The 8710-nt window shown below is 33.9% G+C and overlaps 1 long non-coding RNA gene across 1 annotated transcript; it reads right to left on the bottom strand.

Moving 5' to 3' along the window:
- Window positions 1-2558: 2558 nt before the first annotated feature.
- On the bottom strand, window positions 2559-8268 carry LOC110275402 (uncharacterized). Its single transcript, XR_002367856.2, has 6 exons — window positions 7930-8268; window positions 6820-7025; window positions 5741-5920; window positions 5421-5501; window positions 4965-5102; window positions 2559-4873 (listed from the first exon to the last, which is right to left on the bottom strand). It is a non-coding gene; the product is annotated as an uncharacterized LOC110275402 (long non-coding RNA).
- Window positions 8269-8710: the final 442 nt, after the last annotated feature.

Genomic DNA, 8710 nt, shown 5'->3' with positions numbered 1-8710 from the left:
GTTTGGGCTTCGAGAATTTGCTCCACTTGCTTTATCGCTTGTTCTCTCCCTCTTTTTGTCTCTAGGCTCTCTGAATTCAGAACAGATTACGCATGGGAGAATTCGATCATGGTCATACGAGAATAAGTTACATTTTTAAGTCGGTCCCTTGTTTTTTTATTCAAATTTTCAGTTTGTTTTTTTATTAATTTGGTCATCAATAATGATTAGAAAATAACATTGTGCAAGGGCACTGCATCATCATTCGTTACTTGGATATTACTAATACTCCAAGTGGGATAGACAAAGTGTGATGGAGGACTAATTTAGTAGAAGTTTTGAACTTAAGGACCAAATTGAGAAAAAAAAAAGAAAATAGATAGTTTGATACTTAAGTAACATACCAAAGCTATTTCTATTTTTCTGTATGTTTTTTTTTTGCTTTATTACCTTTTTTGAATGCATTTACTTGTGGATAATCTTGAGTGTTATTTTCTATATCTGTTTTCTTTTTGACATCTGGATCTTGAGAGGGTTATACTTTTTCATTGGCTTGTCATGCATGACAATGCAAATTGTTTGTCTTGCCTAGCTATATGCAGTTGATGCCAGCATCAGACATTGTAATCCTCCAAAATTACAATCTCATTTTTAAGTTTGGGTTGTGTCTAGTTATTTATTTTAACAAAAAACTCAACACAATAAGGTAGAGTATCAACGGAAAAGTATTAAACAGATAAAATAAACTAATTCCTAATCATTTTTGGTAAAAGTCATCAACACCCAAAAGATCAAATATCACTCTACTTTTTGTAACTCTTAGTCGACTGGTTGACTATCCCTACAATACCTGATTCTTGATTCTTGAAGATTCTGTCATTCCTTTTCAATTAAGTACTCCAAATGATAACAATGAAACCAAACTCACCAACATTCTATCAATCCAACTACACGATTGACTTCTGAACTACGTAAAGTTATGGTCATTCAGCTCTATATCCACCAGTTCCATAATGCTGACACTCCTTTCTTCCAACTGCACAATCTTATTGAAGACACTCATGTAGCAAATAGGAACTTGACATATTCCCGATAAAAAAACTCAATTATTCCCACACAGCAAACTTCTCTTCCCTTATATGCACACCATACACCAAGCAAACCGCACAAATGAAAATTATTGTTTGTCAATTCCCCTTCTATATACAACAATCTCTCTCCTTTGTAACAATTATTCAACATAAACATTATATCATCACACATGACACCTTCCGATCCCACAAATTCTAAACACACCGCATCATTTATCCAAAATTGCACTACATCAAACTTAGTAATTACCTCCTTCTTTATCTCTATCAATCTTAACATATTCACGTTATTTTTACGCTTAAATTTTTATCATTTTCCACTTTCCAACACCCCCTCATGGAAAATTGCTAAGAGCCTACTTTGCTTAAAGCTAAAACTATCACACAAAGGCACATACTTAATTTTACATTTTTAAATTGTCAATAATCAATCTTTTGCTCAACAATCCGTTCATTTTTACCTTATCCAAAAATTTAACTAACTCAATTATGTAGTCTTAGAAAATGTGAAATTAGAATACATGTCAAGGATAAGCCCATACTTAAGTGAAGGTCTAAGATCAGATTTATATCCTATCATAGTTCTGTGACATAACAAGGTAAATTATATGTTTTTCACATAAGGTAAATTATATGTTTTTCACATAATCATCGAACCTGGTATTCTTTTTATTTATTAGTGTAGCTTGTGTTCTTAGTTTACACTTACTTTTATTCCTCTATAAGTACATGACAAATATTGTTGACGCAAATAAATTTTTCACGTACTATTGTTGTAGTGAGAGGAAGATTTGACATAAGCTACTATGAACAATAAATTTTAATATTCGAAAGAGTTTTTGTACTTTTCTCTCAAATTATTATGGTCTAAATATTGCCTTGGTATTGGAAAAGTAGAACGCCTAAACATTTTGGATGTCCAGTATGAATTTGATTTTTGTTTTATTTTTTGAATTAGATAATGAAATCAAATTATCATTGGCTAAATCTTAATTTAAATAATTAAAAAGACTTTTTAGTTGCAAAAATCCTTTTAGTTTCTTCAACTCCTTTAAGTACATAGAAATTTTTTTGAATTTTCTGGATTCATTCCTTGTCTAGTGAAAATAAAGATATATCTACTTTATGTTGATGAAAAGATTTTAGTATAAAAGTGGGGGATGTGGATGTTATAGTTCCTGAGTGGATGGATCAGATGCTTCTAGGTGAGGTGTATCTAAATTCTTTTAGTTGAATGTTAAAATACAATCTTGTAAAACTATATATAGCAAAGTTTATAAAGTAATTCTTTGTTTAATAAAATTTAGGTAAAATTGATACTTAACGAGGTCTGTTCGAATTATTCTAAGCACAACATTAACCCACATTAATCATTTGTGAATAAGATGAAACTCTTCTCTTCAAGACATGCTTTTAAGAGTCATCACTGCCAGATATCACTGGACGTTGTTTTGTTAGGTTTACAAACTTTGATTACTTTCGACCAAATTTGATTTTGTAAACTATATGAATTACGATAAATTATAAGTAAATAAAACTGCTTGAATGCAATTAGAGATTATTACATACCCAGATAGGTGTAAATAAAAGGTTCTGATCCTATGAAGGGAAAGATTCTCCCACTACCATTTCATTTCAGTAGGAAAAAGGGGGTAGAGGGTAAAAATGGGAGTGAGAATGTCCTAATAACTAACATGCCATCTAGCTCAAGTAGTGGGAAAGCGAGGACAGGTTTGATTCTAATTGAATCGGGAGTGGGCAATCACCTTGCATTTCTGTTTCTGTGCTGTTGTAAGTGTGTTCGAGTCAATTGTGCAGATACCAGCTCCTGATCATGACTAATTTCACCAATTCGAGACCATATCGTTGAAAGGTTAAGTTTTGGCGAGATGTTGCTGGAATTGATAGTGGAATTGATAGAGTACCCACCGGATAACTACGTAATTTCTTTTCCATGACAATTATCATTTGACTACACTTATTTTGTGGTCAAAATTAAAATAATTTCAGTGTAAGGCATGATATCCTTTGCCGAACAAAATGTATTCGAGTTGTCGAATGTAGAAAGAATTAAGAATGAAAATCTTTTGGCACTTCATCAAGTGGCGAGAGTATATAAAGAAAAAGAAAAAAAAGTGCAAATACAAAAAGGATAAAAGTCTTCCAAAACAAGAAAATCAAACAAAAAACCAAGAACAAATAATGCATCAAATTTGCCCAGTGTCCCTTAATATTTCCTGATAACAATCCACCAGTATCTTTTTGGTAATTTTGTCTTTGTATGTATATATTCATATTTTTATCTTGATGTTCGCTGTTGTAGTCTTTTGTTTTATTACAAGCAAATAATCCTAGGTCATTTTTCAAGAAGTTTATTGTTTACCATTACAGATGAAACTACTATTCTATTATCAATTCAGAACTAATCTCTATAAGAAAATCTTTTAGATTGAAAATATAAAACGAGGTAAATTTTTTATGCAAGACAAATTATGCTGGTTCGACTGATATATTTACTGTACAGCTCTAAAAGTTTCTTATAATTTATTGATTTTTTTTCTGGCGTCTATTTCTATGTGTGATAAATGGATTTGCATTTTAGTTTGATATTGAATTTACTTGGTTACGACAAGAAGAACAACTATTAGCCCTAGATAGGATGAATCTAGTGCCAGTTCTTTGCATTGGGCCTAGTGATACTCCAACACACTGGGAACAGGTACAAACTATTTTCTTATTAAAATCTTAATTCTATTTACCTATAATGTGCAACTTATAATTGAGGTATATATTATACTTTTAATATAGTTAAACTAATTTTGTTATCAATAGTTACAGACTTTGATAACAAAATTAGTTTAAATATATTAAAAACATAATATATACCTCAGCTGCAAATTGCTCACTATAAATAAGCAAACAGAACCAAGATTTTTAATAAGAAAATAGTTTGTTCCTATTACCAGCGTGCTGTAGGATCACTAGGCCCAGTGCAAAAAACTAGGGTAGGATCCATCCTATCTATTGCTGAGAGTAGTTCTTCTTCGTAAAAGAGTAAATTCAGCATCAAACCAAAATACAAACTCATTTACCATACTTAAAAATAAATGCCATAAAATAAATATCAATAAATTAAGAAACTTTTAGTACTGCACATCAATTAGACCAGCATAATTTCTTGCATGAAAAACTTACCTTCCCTTAATATTTTTATTCTATAAAATTTTCTTATAAATATTAGCTTAGGATTGGTAATAAAATAGCTGTATTGGTAAACAATAAACTTCAGAAATGATCCAAATTAATTGGCCTTGAAAATAAAAACGAAAAACAACAGCACAAAGACAATTACGAGCAAGAAAAGAAGATACCGGTGGATTTTGTTATTGGTAGATATTCAGAAAACACCGTACAGTCTTGCTGCATTATTTGTTTTTCATGTTTTTCTTTATTTGATTTTCTTATTTTCGGAGACTTTTATCTTCCTTGTAGTTATACTCTATTTTTTTATATATAATTTCTCACACGTGAAAAATTTTAAGACCGAAAAAAAAGATCAACATAAAACAAAATTGAAAAAAATTCTAGTGACTAACCACTTGATAAAGTACCAAAAGGTATTCATCCTTATTTCTATCCACATTCTGCAAATCAAATGCATTTTGTTCGGTGAAGGGTATTATGGCTGACACTAAAATTGAGGAACATAAAGCTTACTATACTCAATCATTGACTTTAACTTCCCAAAGCTTAGAGCATTCTGCCTCAACATCTTTAATATCCAAATCGAAATCCGGTTCCTTCTGCAGTACATAAAGTTAATAATATCATTAGACCACTATTTTGAAAAAGAATGTATGTTGGAAATCTTCATAATATAGATCAATTAACCACCTCGTCTTTGGGATCAAACATATTCTTTAACAGTAAGCATTCACTTGGAACACCTAATCCACCACCTTAATCATCATCAAGATCACCAGTATTCCCTCCAACTGCTTGCATTCCAGATTGATCAGTAATAGCGGACACCTAATCCATAAAAATAAATGCAATCAGGTCATTATATGTAGAACCTCTACACAAACAAATCATAAACAGAATATCCATTTTGTAGCCAGTCATTAACATCCAACTTTTATTAATTTACGGACACTGAAGATCATATTTAGTTGTCTATTTTCCTGAAAATTAAGTTATATTCCACAAGCTGAGTGCTCATTTTGATATTTTAGTAATGCACATTCTCCAAAACTGGCATGAGCTCAAACTTCACCAAAATATAAAACCTAACTTGAGTCAAACAAGGACCACTAAACTCAGATCTAAGGATAAAACAATAGTACGTACCTTGATTGTCCTGCCGCCAATTTCCAATTGACCATTCAAGCTCCGTGCATTTCTCGCTCTCGCATCTTCAAGGCGTGCAAACTACAATAAACAATGGTTCAATCAACTTAACAGTGCTAGAAAAAATTGCAATTTTATAGAAGACCAGTCTCGAGTCCTGCAGACCGCAGTTCAATACGATCAAAGCTTCCACATAGAATATGAGCACCTCTTCAAATGTTACTATAACATATAATTTTAGAAAAGGAAAAGTTATTAAAACATAACGTGGCAATCAAAATTGAATGCATTTAACCAGAAAAAAAGTCTTGATTAATCACCTGCACAAATCCAAAACCTTTGCAGTGCCCATTTTCATCAAGAGGCAGGTGGACAAGCTCAACCTGACCAAATTTTTTTCTGCTTCTGATGGCTTCACCATCACTGGTTGACCAAGAAGAAATTGGCCAGAAAGTGCTATTGCCATGGGGACAGACATGACATCATAGAACTCAATTCACCTATAAACATAAACAAAAAAGTCATAATTATATAAACCTACAAAGCCATTGAAAGAGCAGGGTTATAAAATGTAAGTTTTAATTACCAATGCACTGATGGCCCATCAATTGAGATGGTGAAAGTTTGTAAAGTCACTGTACATAGAGAAACAGGTTTCGATACATATAGAAAGGGGGAATGATAAAAGACCATTATTACAATGAAAACTTGGCAAAAACTATGCTTGTTAGCCCCTACGGTTGTGTTCATAAAACTAGCATACAATTCTTAAGTTATACAAATTCACTTGAATCAAACATGATATACAAATTTTGAAGATATAATGCCATCGTTCATTCATTTATTTAACAGCTAATAGCACCTGTTTTATGCCGCCGACTATGAGGAGAGAGGGGGACTATGAGGCAGAGTGGGTGTAGGTCACAGATGGAGGGTGACGGCTCTATTTAGGGGTGAGCACGGGTCGGTTTGGTTAGGGTTCAAGGTAAAATAAGAACCGAACCGATGAAAATGTAGTTGGTTCGGTTTGGTTCGGATTTGCATTTTTATGTCTAAAGCCTTCAGCCTCAACAAATTTAAAAGGAAGTTCATCAACAATTATCATATTTGCAAGAGCAAGACGAGTTTCCTCTTGATTAAAATCAACAAGCTTCATAGTAACAGCATTAGGGTCATCCTCAAATTGGCTCCCAAGTGTAATAGTTTTCTCCCCCTTTTCAACTTGCTTATGAGGGTTTTTAGTGCAAATTCTTAAATGTTTATGCAAGTTTGTTGTACCATGACTAGAACTATTGCATGCATATTTTTTTTTACAATAGTTGCGGCAGGCTTCATTAGGAGAACTTTTAGAAAAATGAGCCCAAACACTACTAGGTGCTCTACTAGGTTTATGTTTTACCTCTTTTGGAGGCTTGCCAGTAGCTCCAGTAGCTTCGGTTTGTGTTTCTGTTGAAAGATTTGAGGCAGGCAACGGTGGGGGAGCTGGACTTTGTGATGTTCCACCAAAAATACCATCGTCAATAGCAGCGGGAGTGGCTGCACTTGGAGAAGAAGTACTTCCAACAACCGTATCACTTTCAGGGTTAGTTTTCCCCATTTTTGAATCTGCGAAATACATAAAATAAGAGAAGTCATGTATTTGTTACTAACCAATTAGTACAATTGGAAGACCTTACTGCAGAGTATTTGTTAACATTGCAAGCAATATGTCCCCAAAATGAAAGTTTACAATAAAAAATCAGTTTAAATAGTAACCGAATATCATAAATTATCTGGTACCATGAATTATAATAGTAACCGAATAGCATAATATTTTTCCTCATTTGCTACAATAAAAAATCAACATTGCAGAGTTCTAGCTTTCTTTAAATTTTTTCCTCATTTATCTGCTACCATGAATTATAATAGTAACTGAACAGCATAATATTTTTAAGTTAAAAATCAAAATCAGCTTATAGAAGATCCTCTGTTCAAAATCAAATCTAGGACACGCTTTTACATAAGAGCAACATTCTACTAATATTTAAAAGCAAGCCAAAGTAGATTTTAATGAGCACTAAACGGCATTGATAAAAATAAATAGGTAAATTAAAATTCCATCATATCATTGCCCCGCGTCAGTGTATTCTCAATAGGAAAAATCTTGAGGATCACAATTCTTCACACCCAAAGTCGCATGATGAAGAATTAGTACTCTAAAAATAAGCCTTCAAAGTAGTTTAACATATAACAGAAGACTAAGAATGTATAATTTAAAAAACTGAACAACAGAGATCTAAGAAAGCATAATTTTAAAAATTGAAAAACAGGACTGCTTCGAAGTGAACAAGATTGAATAACAGAGGACTAAAAATGTATATTTAACTCCAATTTAGGTCTCAAAGAGGATTGTTTCAGAGTGATCAAGAGCTTTATTCAACAACAACTAAGAATGTATAATTTCAAAAATTAAACAAAAAAAACAATTAACACTTTAACATATAACATTCCCCAAAAATTAGAGACTAACCTGACTGAGTGACCGGAGAAGACGACACTGGAGCCTGGAGGAAGCTGGCTGCTGGAGAGGGAATGGCTGACTGAAGACGAAGCTGGCTGCTTGAGAGGGAACCGCGGACGACGATGGTGACGGAGATACCGATGGAGACGCTGACGACGGAGAGGAAGTTGGTTGCTGGGTCGCTGCCGCTACCAGGGAGACGATGGAGAAGACGATGCACCTGACGGTCCCACGGACGAGGTGAAGAAGACGATGCGCCTGATGCTTGATGGAGAAGACGATGGCGATTGGAGAAGCTGGTTGCGTGGTGGGAGGAAGTTCTGCCTCTGCTAGGGTTTCTGGGTGAGACCGAGAATTTTTTTATTTTTTAATTAATATATAATTAGGTTTACTTGGTTTGAATTTCGCACCAAAAATCAATACAGGAATCAGTCACTAACAAAGATCACTTTGATTTGGATTGAACCTAATTACAATAGTTGTAAAAACCGGACCGGACCGGTCGGTTCGACCGAAAAATCGATAAATCGGATCTCTAACCAATTCGGTTAAGTAATATGACCGGATAAAGAAAAGAACCGTTGAAACGACGTCGTTTTGGTTTATAAAAAAAAAAAATCGTATACGCGGTACCCCAAACCCCACTCCCAGCTTTCACTTTCCACTTTTCCCCCAACCCTAATCCCCTAACGGCTAACCCTCTCTGCCACCACCTCACCTCACTCTGTCACAGTGTCACTCCCCCAGCCACCGCCGCCAGCCGCCCGCCGTCGTCTTCTTCGTCTCACCG

Source organism: Arachis duranensis, chromosome 9 (genome assembly GCF_000817695.3).
Source record: "Arachis duranensis cultivar V14167 chromosome 9, aradu.V14167.gnm2.J7QH, whole genome shotgun sequence".
Lineage (NCBI taxonomy): Eukaryota > Viridiplantae > Streptophyta > Magnoliopsida > Fabales > Fabaceae > Arachis > Arachis duranensis.
This window is presented reverse-complemented; position numbering and strand designations above follow the sequence as displayed.